The sequence below is a fragment of the Vulpes lagopus genome, chromosome 24 (genome assembly GCF_018345385.1).
Source record: "Vulpes lagopus strain Blue_001 chromosome 24, ASM1834538v1, whole genome shotgun sequence".
Classification (NCBI taxonomy): domain Eukaryota; kingdom Metazoa; phylum Chordata; class Mammalia; order Carnivora; family Canidae; genus Vulpes; species Vulpes lagopus.
The window spans coordinates 36315526-36329382 of record NC_054847.1 but is presented as its reverse complement, the minus strand read 5'-3'; the positions used below and the strand labels follow the sequence as shown (position 1 = coordinate 36329382).

At 38.2% G+C, this 13857-nt stretch overlaps 1 protein-coding gene and 1 non-coding gene across 3 annotated transcripts in view; both read right to left on the bottom strand.

The window, feature by feature from the left end:
• Positions 1-13857, bottom strand: part of DCC (DCC netrin 1 receptor) — a 1085392-nt gene that overhangs the window by 816945 nt on the left and 254590 nt on the right. The window lies entirely within an intron of this gene.
• Positions 1147-1252, bottom strand: LOC121482181. Its single transcript, XR_005985537.1, has one exon. It is a non-coding gene; the product is annotated as a U6 spliceosomal RNA (small nuclear RNA).

Below are 13857 nucleotides of genomic sequence, written 5' to 3'. Positions count from 1 at the left end.
TCATATTTTTGTCACACCTTCGGGCCTGGCCTTAGGCTATATAGAAACAGATCAAATGAGTAAGTAGTTGCTTGATCTAGCAGTCAGCTTTTCAAAACCAAGTCCATTAAATCCTAGATCAGAAACTGCCCCAAATTGTAAGCAAAATAAGCTTCTCTTCACGCTTCACTGACAAACTATAGCACTACTTGTGTTTATTATTTCATTATTACTATTTTTTGAGGAAAAAAATTAACTCACATTTCAGTAGTAGATTTGTTTGCTTTTTCAAATGTAGCTTTGGAAAGCAAAGACAAGACAATAAAAAGCAGACAAGCACCCCATTCCCTGGCTCTCTCCCAAACTGATTCAAAAGAGGAGCTATCAAAAGTGGGCTCCAAGGTAAATCGGGGAAAGTGAGCCAATTTTCGCGTTGGGAATGAACTCAGAAGATGGTTGAGAGTCAAAAGCCACTCTGATTGGGTTTCGTAAATGTCAGGGATCTTTGCTTTCAGTGGATTCTCCATGTATACCAGCAACCTCTGTGTCTCACCTCAGACTGACCAGGCCCCCATGGTGCTCCTCACAGCGATTATTCTAAGCATGTGTTCAGTATCCCCCATTCTCACCATCTACAGACGTGATCTCCTCAATGAGAAAATGAGGACTATGAACAGTGGGCTCCCTCAACTTCATTTTGTTTTTTAATGTCTCCCTTCCAGCTTCTTCTGTTTCCCCACACCACACTATGCCCTCTCACCACACTCATGTTCTTTTTCTAATTTTATTTTATTTTTATTTTATTTTATTTTTTTTCCACACTCACGTTCTTAAGGCAAGCTCTGACCAACATATCCACCTAGAATGACTCTCTGAAGGCCAACCCACTGTCTAATTTTTTTAATATTTTATTTATTTATTCCTGATAGACATAGAAAGAGAGAGAGGGAGGCAGAGACACAGGCAGAGGGAGAAGCAGGCTCCATGCTGGAGCCTGACATGGGACTCGATCCCGGTTCTCCAGGATTGCACCCTGGGCCAAAAGCAGGCGTCAAACCGCTGAGCCACCCAGGGATCCCCAAAGCCGTACTTCTTAGATAATCAGCCAACCCCCTGGAGGCCGCTGGGGCGCGCTCAGCAGCTGGGACTGAGAACGCGGCAGGTGCAAAAAATATGGAACGCTTCACGAATTTGCGTGTCATCCTTGCGCAGGGGCCATGCTATCTTCTCTGTATCGTTCCAATTTTAGTATATGTGCTGCCGAAGCGAGCACCCCACTGTCTATTTAAAAAGTCATTAGCCCAGACAAATATTTAGAACCCTTATTTAAACCTCTAATCAGTTTACTTTTCTGGCCCCTCTTACACATTACCTTTCTGCTTCTTATTCTGCAATACCCTTCCTACCTCCAAAACTAAGGCGAATGTCCTCTTGCTCCCATGCTTAGAATCACATTCCATACCCCCACCCCAGGCCAGTTCCCACCTAATGTACTTTTCTTTTAAATCATCTTTAACCTTTCAAATTCTTCTCTCTCTCTCTCTTTCAAGGGCAAATAAATCTTGTTTCTCAATTGCTTTAGCATTTATCTGTACTTTGAATTAGATGGTATATCTGTCCTCTACTAGATATAAACTCCTTAAGGGATGGGCTCTTTCTGAATGTCCCATACCATCTAGTTCTAATATTGAGGATGGCTATCAATTTTTTTTTCTCTCACCCCTAATACAAATGTAATTATTTTCTTCAGTGTACTAACTCAATGAAGGTATGTGCAGGAAAACACTTCATTTTTCTCCGAACACTGCCTTCTAACATACTCTGTCCACAGAAACTTTAATATTCCCTTGGTGACCTCTCTGCCACCTGAGCCTTTCTGGTCATGTCCAATAAGACACTCTCATTTAGGTAAAACACTATGAGTAGCTTACAGGTATTAGTATATACAATCCAGTCTAATAAAACTGAGATCTCACACCTGCCAGTACTCCTCATGGTCATAAGCAAAAATGATAATAAACATAAAAAAAAAAAAAAAACAAGAGAAAGAATGAGAAACTGTCATCGATTGGTGGAGACTAGAAGACATGTGAATGAAATGCAGTGTTCCAGGTTTGATTTCTAAATAGAAACAGAAAAAAACTGGTAAGATCCAAATAAAGTCTGGAATTTTGCAATTAGTAATGCACCAATGTCATTTTCGTTGTTTCGACAAATATATTATGGTAACACAAGATGTTAATAATGGGGGAATCTGGGTGATGGGTATATGGAAATTCCCTGTTGTATCTTTGTGACTTTTCTATGTATCTACCTATCATTTCTTTTAAATAAAAAAAAGGGGGGGGGGTTACATCCGGTGCTAAGCTTCTCCCTACCCACTTCCCCCCTGCCACCACCCTGAACACTTTGGCTTTCACTCATGTTAAAGGGCTCCTCACAGGATCTCAATAATCAAGGGGAACTCATATGTGATTGTCCTCAAAATTTCCTTGATAATTCAATAAAAGTCTCACCAACACGTTACATATGGAAAATGAATTGGCATACATTGTAGTAAGGGATCATCATGGAAGAGAGACTTTGTGATAGCAAACTGAACCTAGTAAGATCTGTGTTACACAAAAAGATCAAAACACTGACGAGATCTTTAAAGTGTGAGTGGATACTGATTTGCATGACATGAGATCAGTTCTGCCTAAAGCCAGAGAGCAGACTTAATAGCTTCTCAAGGTGTCCCATTCTTCCCGTGTATTATGCGTGAATGTCATTTTCAAAAGGGAGCATTCCTACCACTTTGAATCTTGAAAAGAGAATTACAAGTACGTTTAAATGGTAGAGAAACATGAATGAATGGAGCTCTCAAAGGATGTGACCTGAGGGCAGGAAAGGAAGAGAGTTACATAAATCTGTCAGTGATGGACATAAATCTACCAGAACCCAAGGATCTGTCATAGAGTATCAGCGGTTCCAGGGTACATTTTATTCAGAAGCACTTTTCCAAAGTTTCACAGCCACCCCACTTCTCTTGGAAATGATGCTTTTACTAGGAATTAATATTTCCAAATACAGTTAGTGTTTCAATGATTTGCAGCTATCGACTTTTAAGAGAGATGTGATCACACAGAAAGAACTCTGACATTTCCATGACATTTTCTGCTGAAAGGGAAAAAGAAATTATTTCCCCTTTCTTTCTTTTTAATTCAATGCTGAGTTAGAGATGGAGCAAAAAGAGGGAGGGAGAGCTTTATGCCCACAAATAGTATTCTCTTAGTTGCCACTATAGATGACATGCCCCAATGCTCATTTTTATATTGCTATTTTCTCAGATGTCTTAGGGTCCCCTGATACCATCAACTGAGGATACATTATAGAGACACTTATGTCATCATACGGTTGAAATTTGAGACTTTTCAGATATAACATGCTTTATATTCAAGATTTTTATTCACCATGGGACTGTCTTTCTGGTCTTGTTTTCATTATTGACAGGGAAAATGTTTGCCAATTTTCCTTTTTCATCTTCCCCCACCTCGACATATTTAAAGGGAGGAAAAAAAAAAAAAACGGGAGAAACAACTTCAGGTTCTGTAAAGGAAAGCAGGGCTGAGGTATTATCCTCAAGGTAAATGTTAAAATGCATATCTTAGACAAATTGCTGGCACAGCTGTCAACGCTGTCAGAAGTAACTTCTCACTATTTTTAGGTGCAACTGAAAAGACTGGGTTACTAGGTGTCCCTTTCTTGACTTTCCGAAAAGCAGGATGCTGATGGATGTTAGGCAATCTCCTTCCTTAAAGATCTTTGGAGAATGACACTCCTGTTTTGAAAGGTGTACCCAAGAGTTCTCATCAAAGGCCACACATGGATTAGGTCAACCTCTAAAAGAGATCTTTGCCAGTAATTCATATTCTAGCATTGTTTGTCCTCCTGACCAATTAAGAGTAATCATTTTAGTTGAATAATAGCATCAAAGTATATTTTTTAAACATATAGGAAATTTATTCCACAAACAGGAATTCTTACAGTCAGTGATGGGGCAAGACTTGCTACAACTTTACAATCCGAATCCAAACTGGCAGAGAAGAAAGAGGAACCAATTTGGAAAGTGTTGGTACTGGATAATCTATTCTGGAACAGTCTGGAATCCATCTGCTCTGAGTTTAACCTCTTGGCACAAACACAAACACACTTCCCAACATTTTTGTTCTAATTAGGATGATGTTTCCATGTGCTCTGGAAGCAACATGATGATGAAGTAGCTTCACAGCGTGGGATAGAAAGCCACCAGTGTAGGAGCCAATACACGTCTCTGTGTGTGCTCTGAGTTGATAGTCTCTTCTCTATCTGGGAGTGACCTTATCATTTACTGATTTAGTTAAGGTTCTTTGGAAAATAGATAAGAAAACTGAGAGGTTCAAAAGATTTAAGTGGAAAACTGTTAGACCAGCTCTTAGGCTACTTGATTTCTAGTCTGGTACCTACTAGAAACCAACTCTATGAGGATATCTTACAGGTGGCATCACATGTTTTTAAACATAATGATAATAACAATAATAATACCTTTACACACATTACAATTTTATTGGGGTCATCCCATGAGATGTATTATATGAAGAAAATAATAATAAAAATAAACATACAAAGAGAACATTATTATTATTTCTTTTTTTAAGTAGGCTCCATGCCCAGCATGGAGCCCAACAGAGGATGTCAACTCACGACCCTAAGATCAATACCTGAGCTGAGATCAAGAGTCAGATGCATAACTGGCTGAACCATCCATGCACCCCGCAAATAGAGCATTCTTATTACTGAAAATCCCCAGAAGAAGCTGCCTAGATATGTTGGCCAACAGTGAGTCCATCCTGTATGTAAGCCTAGAAGCAGAGAGGAAAAAGAGAACGGCTCCCCATCACTCAACATGCTGGACTGATACAGACCCTTTTTGATTCATACTTTTTGTAGATATAGCAATAGCAACAGAATTAAAACATTGAGGAATTTGATGGGAAACACCCCAAAACAATATACTATGCTGCAGGCAGAATAATTTTTTAATGTCTCAACAATAGAACTGGTCAGCCATTGGCTCGTTAACCATTTTGGTCTGGTGCTACACAAGAGATTCCATAAGAAAGATGGTGAAAGTGCTGACATGCACTAAGGAGGTCCATTTTCTAAGGGAATGGAAATTTCCCAAGATCAAATCCATTTAAGGAAGTGCTGGGCATGCCATACAAAAGTAACACAGTTGCCAAGGCTCAAGAGCCAGAAGTATGGTTCATTCGAGCAGTAAAATATGATTAGTGTGCCTAGAAGCGAGGTATCCAAAGGAGATGAGATAAAAAGAGACTGATGAGGGAGACAGCAGGGGCCAAGCACATAGGGCCTCTTAGGCCAAACTGAGGAAGTTATTCCTCCTAAAAGCCATTAAACTCGGTGAAGGGTTATAAACAGAGAGTGACATGCTAGAGTTTTATTAAAAATTTTAAAAAGTCAACACCATGTTGGCCATGGTGGGGACAATGAAAGGCAGAGTAGACGAGCATGGATATATGATAAGTGATGACAACAAATAAAGAAAGAAATATATTTGAGATGTCAAATGCCTGGAAATTCACACTTGGGTATTTGGCAGGGAGGGTATATGAGGAAGATGGAAAAGGCAAGAAAGATGCCCAGGTTTCCGGACTACAAAGTTGACTGCATGGTGGCACCGTCTGACTGAGCTAAAGACGCTAGAACAGTAAGGGGTTTGGAGTAAGGATGAATATAAATTTTACCAGGTTGATACCAAGGTATCTGAAAAGAAATTAAGTATTTGGATATATCAGTTTAAAGTAAAAGTCTGAGTAATCACTCAAATTTGATAGTCATTAGCACACAGAAGCTGAATGTCCCCAAAATTAAATGTCATAGGGGAAAACATACAGTGATTTAAAATATATAAATATATATTTTATATACATATATGTATATACATATATGTACCTATATTTTATATATATATATATACATATATACATATATATGTATATAAATACATATATAATATGTACATTATATAAATATATAAATATAAATATACACTTATAATATATAAAGCATTATATATACACATATATATGCACATATATATATTTATAAAATATTTAAAATATTCATAAATATTTATAAAATATATATTTTCCAAATCCTCCAATTTCTGTTTTTCCTTGAATGTATGATCCATTTACCTCTGAAGTTTTCTTCTAAATCACTACATATTCATGTATATTTTTCATATTCCCACGCTACCACATATTGAATGAAGTAAGCTAGCAATGGCTACCATTTTTTAGCCCCTATTATATACCACATTGCATGCCAATAATAATAATAATAACTTAAATAATAACAAAATAAGCTAAATAATAACTTAGCCTCAATTACTGTATGCCTTGGTAGGGTAAAAACCACTATTCCTATTTCACAGATGAGAATTTGAGGTTTAGAAATTTTACTTAACTTTCCTAAAGTCATGCGGTATCAGAACTAAAATCCTAGGTGTAAATAACTGAAACATTTTTTATCATTTCACTTTTTTTTTTAATTTTATTTTTTCATTTCACTTTTTAATCCCATGCTGCTAGTCTGCATAATTCCTTTAAAAAGCTAATAGAAGACACCTAATGTAAGAATCTAACAAAGGGTTAAGTTGGAAGTTTTGAAAAAGGGCAATCTATCCTCTTCAGCCAATCTGGATGTATTTCTCACCAGTGTGTGCTCAGACACATCTTCGTATCAAGGGATGGCTCAAGAATTAATCAACATATTAAAAAAAGGGATAAATTTTCCCATGGAGAACTGGCAAGGATGTGTGACAGTCTATAAGTAATTAGATATTAGATTCTATGTTGTAACTATCCGTATGCTCAAGAATGGTTATGGAGATTTCAAAGGGGTGTGAGAATTAAATGGACCCTGGAGCCCTCCTAACTGTTCGGGGGAAAGATGTCAAGCAGGGAATTCTCTTCCAGTTATAAGGAGAAACACATGCCTGGGAGATACATGCCGTGAATTGAAACCAGCAGAAGTTTACAGCAGTTGATGTTAGATATGGTTGTCAGAAGGAAAGAATTGGACGTTTATGAGTGGAATAAATAAAAGTGAGGATTAAAACAAACAAACAAACAAAAAAACACCATATATTCACCATAGCTAGAACATTTTATTGGTATTTATTCTAATCACTTTACCAACAAACATCCCTAAATTGCTGTCAAAGGGGACAATGCTTAAAACAGACCAACAGAACATAAAGAAGAAAGCCAACTCTTTGATAGTGTAAATTCAGGTCAACAAATTGTGGCTCGCAGGCAAAATTTAGCCCATCACCCATTTTTGTATAGCCCATGAGCTGAGGACGGTTTTTGAATTTTTAAATGGTTGGAACAAAACCAAAGGAAGATTTCGTAACATATAAAAATTTGATGAAATCCCAATGTAAGGGCTCATAAATAAGATTTTATTAAAACACAGCACATCCTTTCCTTTGCATACTGTCTGGCTGTTTTCATGCTGCAAAAGCAGACTAGAGAAGTTGTCACCAAGACTGCACGGCCCACAAAGCCTACAATACTTACTATCTGACTCTCTAAGAAAAGGTTGGCCAATCCCTAGTGTAGAAAGGTCCATGTTACTTTCAATTATTACTCTCTTGCCAAACTCTCCATAGAAAGAAGTGTTCCTATCCTTGGAGTCAGTAGACTTGGATCTAGTTATTTTGAATAAAATAATTTATTCAGTGGCTCAGTGACTCAATACTTTTCCAGGCCGGTAGTTTTATGGTCAATGTTACCAGGTATTTACTGTGTTTCCTCACAGACAGTATATGGTACTTAAAAGAAAAGAAAACAAACATTTGTGAAGACCTCCTTTAAGGAACAATATGCTTCTTTTTTTTCTTTCTTACAGTAAAAATTCCTTTAAAACCTAGACAAGAAAACTTCTACATTTAACTTATATAATGATAATACTGCAAGTGTGCCATGGATATGACTCTTGGTCTATAGATTGTATTCCTGCAAAAGATTTCAGTTCACTGAAATCATCTACATCCTCTAGCATTTTTGTCCTCTGTTTCCCCAACCAAAATTCAGAACAGGACAATTTGACAATTTTTTTTTTAGGTCTCCTTCCAGATATAAGAAATAATCAGAACTCTAGGGCATGTTACATATATTGGAAATTCATATACATATATTGGAAATTCTAGAGCAAAGTTGTTTTGGGGGACACAACAGAGAGGAATGTGTAAAATCAGGATACCCAGAAAACTAGAATAAGAATCTATTCTAGATTTCACTAGAATATCAGTGAAAATTGGTCTTTCTAGGCACCAAGCTAAGAATCTTGGCCCTGTTAACACCAGGCATCATCAAATCAAGCTGCCTGACCTTGACCTAATTCAACCTCATAGTGAAAGCTGAGGATGTTTAATAAATCTTAGTTACAAATGGAGTGAATGATTTGCTTAAGCCATCCAGAAAACCAGATGCTACACTGATACCAGATCAAGACCTCTCCTCCTTGGTCTCTGATATTCCGCCAAACTCCTAAACACACAAAGAGTTATCAATGCAGCTAAATCCCCCCCCTCGGTTAAATCCTATTTGGATTCTTTACCTTTCGCCCTCTGATCTGTAGTTCCTATTTCTAAGAAACTTGTTTCTGAAATTCCCCTGTATGATGAATTGTATTCTCTGAGTTTGTACCCCTGCAAAAAAGGCAAAGCATATTAAACATATGAATCAAATATTCCTTCCTGTCAAGAAACAGAAAAACACACCTTTATATTTATTTTCATTTGCAAGTAATATGTCTCAATCTGTGTGTGCCTGGATTCATATTTATTGAAATATATTGCACTGACTCTCAGGCTGATATGCATGCTTCAAGTACTCACTGCCACCCGTGGGCCTCGCTCAGCTCACAGGGGTTCACGCTCAGAGAAAACAGGGACAACTGCCTGGTAGTAGGACTTGATGTAATGAAGTTGTGTGAGATATAGATACATTCAGCACGGAGGGCGACACAAAGCAGAGTCTGATTCTCACATATATCATTAAGTTTGAGACAGTGCCTCCTCCTCAGACAGATTCAAGAAGGTAAGCTTATCTCCGATGGTTCATAAGTGCAGAGTTTAAACATAAAACTGGTTCAAAAGTGCACTTTCTCTCCCATAAAATTCAAGTTTGGTAAGTTGGCATTTAATGCTTTCCCATGACGGGTTCCTAACTGATTCTTCTCCTACTGATTCTTACTTATCCGCTCATAAACCAAATCACTGATAGGTTAACTTCCAGAGACCTCTCGCACATCCCTATGTCTTTACTCACACAGTTCCCTCTGCCCAGAGTTCTACTCTTCCCTTCAAGTGGCTAAGTCTACCTCTTTCCCTAAGATTCAGTTCAAAGATCATCTTCTCCGTGAGGTCCCTCTGTCCCTCTTGGGAAGGCCATGTCCTTAGTGAGCTCATCTCACTCCCTGCTTTGATGTCTCTCCTGAAATCTCTATTTATGTGCATAGGTTCCAACCTGATTATACTACATGGAGCTCAGAACAAGGTCTATGGTATATTGTTCTCCAAATCCCCTTGCCTTTCGCGTGCAAGATGCTCATAACATTCGTTTGATGGAGCTTCCACTGCTTACAACAGACTATTAGTTATCATGACTCCGGATTTAGGGAAGAGAATGGTAAGCAGTATGACACGGACTGAAAAGTTTAGAGGGAAGGGGGTGAAGGCATGGAACAGAGGGAAGAAAGATGATCATGAGAGACTATCAGAAAAGTCACTTTCCTATAAAGAGGTTCTCCTCAAAATATAGGAAAAATTATCCTTGGATATAAGACCTGGAGGCTCCAAATAGGCTCCTCAATGGAGCATGTCACAATCATCTCTGTATTTATGCCACAATACACATTGCTTCCCTCATTTTAAAATACCATCAATCTTTCCTACTGCTCATCCAATTTCAAGGCCCAACTTAAGTTATGTCTCCTCCTGGAAATGCTTCTCCATTTCTCTGATAACTAGAAATCTAATACCTTGTTTTGTTTTGTTTCCAATGTTTTTCACATAATTTTTACACATTATTTCACATTGAATTGATAACTGGTTATAGAGTGCAAATCTTCTTTCACTGATAATATTATAAATTTAAGAGAGGAGATGGCTAATTTCACAGGTTCTTTGTATTCCTCATGATGCTAGGCAAACTGCAAGGTACATATGAGCAATTTCATTAAAATCAAAGAAATAAAAAACCTAAGTAAAATGAGGTATGAGTAACTGCTTCAGAGAAGGCTCTGAGAAAGGATATCTCTTGCCCTAAGGACTTGTCTGATTTAGAATTAAGCCATGAACCACTGGCCAAGTAGGTAGTGAAGACTTTACTATCAAAAAAGTAAAGCGGTATGCTTATTTTAAGACTGCTCACTCCTCCCTGCTTTGCCCATCTGGATCTTAGAGATGCAATCTTTAAGCGGTAGGATTCATGTTGTAGGGACCTCAAGTGCTCACTTTATTGTCTTAGCGTATTCTGGGGGCAAGGAGAGATATCCCCAAGCTTTGCAGGCAGGGGCCATGTGCTAAGTTCTGGCCAAAGGTCCCTGGGCAGAGGTGGTGGCTGCGACTTCCATTTGGAGGAAGACAGACCACTCCACAGTGGTCTTTTCCTTTCCTGCCACAGTGGCCACAGAGTTCCCGTGTTGAAATGACATCGCAAGTCCTAGCACCTCCGTTAGCTGGAATCTATGAGTAATAACTTGGAGCAGAGTTCCTGCTTATCCATATCAGATACAGTTTTTGGTGTGTTAAGCTACAGAGCTGTGGTATTTCTTTGTTACTACAGTATAAAGTAGACCCTCCTGACAAATATAGCAAGAATCGCCTTTAGCATTCTCACATGCGTGAAAACTTACAGGTTCATACAAATGTCTATTCTCCCCTTCAGTATGCCAGTTCCCAGAAGTTTCAAAAGGGGTTGAAATGGAAGGAAGTTACAAACAAAAGCTTTATCACCAGTTAGCCCCAACGTCACTTTTCAGACATTTCCAATGACCTGAATTACTTCAATATGTTTCCTCAATTTGCTGTTTCCCATAACCTATTCCAATAATGTGGGATTCCAAAAATCCCACATTCGTGGCAAAAAGATCCTAGCATAAAGAGACAAACTAGATACTCCCCTTAATCATCCCTGTCAACTATAAAATATGCAAATTTTCCATTGGAATCCTACCCTTCTTCAGGGCCTGACTTAAATCTTAACTCTTCCATGAATCCCTTCTTGATAGAATCCTAGTTAACACTGATCTTCACTCACTATGAAATGTCTTGGCACCCAGTCAATATACCTATGTGCATCATGCCGACTTACGAGGCGCTTCTCTTCAACTAGACTGTCAAGTCATTGAGAATCATGATATATGTATGCATTCCCTTCTTACAGAGTACCAAGTGATAACTATTGTTTTAGAACACCTACTTTGTGCCAGTCACTACATTTGGTCTTTAAATGCATCATTCCTGCAAACTGTATACGATCCAATAGGGCAAGTATCATATTTTATTTTACTGTTTTTTTTTTAATGGACTAGACAAGTGATCTGAGAGTTCAAGCAATTTGTTCAATGCTACACAGATGAAAATGGTACAACTCTTTGGTAACAATTGCTCTGCATTCACCAAAATGCATTTCCTTTTCCTCCTGGACACACAGGTAGACTACATTTTCCAGCCTTGCTTGACGATGGAAGTGGAAATTTCTTTGAGTTCTAGAAAACTTATGGCAGGTTACTTCCAAGCCTGACTCATTAAAACCACCTACATGATACTCTGCTTTCTCTTTTCCCCTTTCACTCTACTGTAAAGTCACATCTAAGGTGACCTGGAGCTTTGTGTGTTAAAGAGGCAGAAACTCCTAGAAGCTGGAGACACTAAATGCACTGAGTGACTAAATGGAAGACTCGCCTCATCCATTGCCAGGAGGAGTTTATGCTGGAGTTTACATGATCAAGAAATACACTTGTGTTGTCACTAAAGTCCTGTGCGTTTTGTTTATTAGAGTTTTTTGTCTGTTTAGCTATAACATTTAGCCAGTGCTCAGTAATAGAAGCGAGGAACACAACTTTGAGCTGTAGGGTATTCAATGCCTTTCCACTGTTTCCAGATATTTTGAATGTTACATCAGTAGAAATGCATTGATTTACTGATGAAGTGAACTGTTTTAGCATCTTAGAAACAAGTTATCTACGCATTTAAATACTTTGGCTGATTTAATAGATTCCAAGTGTCCAAAGTTTGGAACATTTTTCCCCATCCTCCCCAAATAACAACTTCACCTCATAAAAGCCGTAATATGGTTAACCACTTTTTTAATTTTAGCTTTAAATGTCAATTCTTATAGAAGAGATTCAATTGTTTCTTACTTCTTTAAGGTCAGATAATTCATGCATCACTTAGAAATGAGAGGCAGATTTCAAATGATGACATAAGAAGTAATAACACTTATGTTTGACTTCCAGGGTGAATACATCTGGACTCCATGGAAAATACAGGAATCCCAAGTGAGAAATAATAGATACATTTTAAAAAATGCAATTAGTGAATTACAGATTTATCAAATGACATTACATATCTAAATCGCTAAGAACAGATAATTATAAGTATCACTACATCTCCCAAACATCTAGTTCTCTTCAGATGCTTCCCCACCCTCTTGAAGTTAGGAAGAGCCTTGACCTGATTTGGCTATGGGTGAAATCTGGTTTCACATGCATGTGCCCGTGCGCGCGCGCACACACAAACACACACACACACACACACACTCACACACACACACACACACCTTCTCTACCATAGAACTTGATGAGAATATTACATGGATTTGACCACTTAGGGGTTTCTAATACTGTTTCCTGAAAACCAAGTAATAGAAATAGAATTCTATCCATGACGTATCCATGATAAGCAGCATTAAAATAGTTCCTGGAATCCTTTAATTAGGTTAGATGGATAACAGTAGTATTAAACTATAACTGGTCTGAATGATATAAGCCATAACATTTTCCATAACATTTTCTTCAGTTTCTTTACCTGTAGTACCACCATGCGTCTAGCCCCAACTGCAACCCCTGTCAGGGTGCCTAGGACTAAGTGATTGAACTTCAGAAGGACGTGAATTCGGATTGATGAATTAAGCTGTAACTACTCTGGTTACCCTTCACCAGTGGTGTCCTTACTTAGGTGACACGCGCTCTGATACCCCAAGCCTCATTCAGCCACCCCGTATATAGCACAGCAAAAGAACTGCAGTAAGGACAGCAGCACCACCCGCTGCAATCAGGCAAGGTGCGCCCCCTTCCCTATTTGGTATCTGAATCAGAACACCGAGATATTGCTGAATGCTATTGTCCACACAGAATCGTAAATTTATCACACTCCGTGTTCTTTATTCCATATTGAGCAGGACCTCTGATTAGACTATATTTCCTGGAGTTGTGCATTCTTTCTAAAGTGCCACATCTTTTTTCTGCTGCTTGGTGCTGCAATAATATCAGAACAAATGGCAAGTTAATCTTAGCAACTGTAGAAGCAGTCATGAAAGCCTAACAAATTGAATGCAATAGCTTATTAGTTGTAATTGCTGTCTTTTTCCTGGTTTAGTTGTACCACTTTAAAAGAAATGTCATATAACAGTAGGAGAATAACTTCCTCTGCCTCTTGCAAACCTGTCACTTAGCCTATTTTTCTCCCAGAAGATGAGAAATATTTTGTTAAGAACGATGGCTATCTTTTTTCTAACCTAGTGTTTAATTGTTTACAAT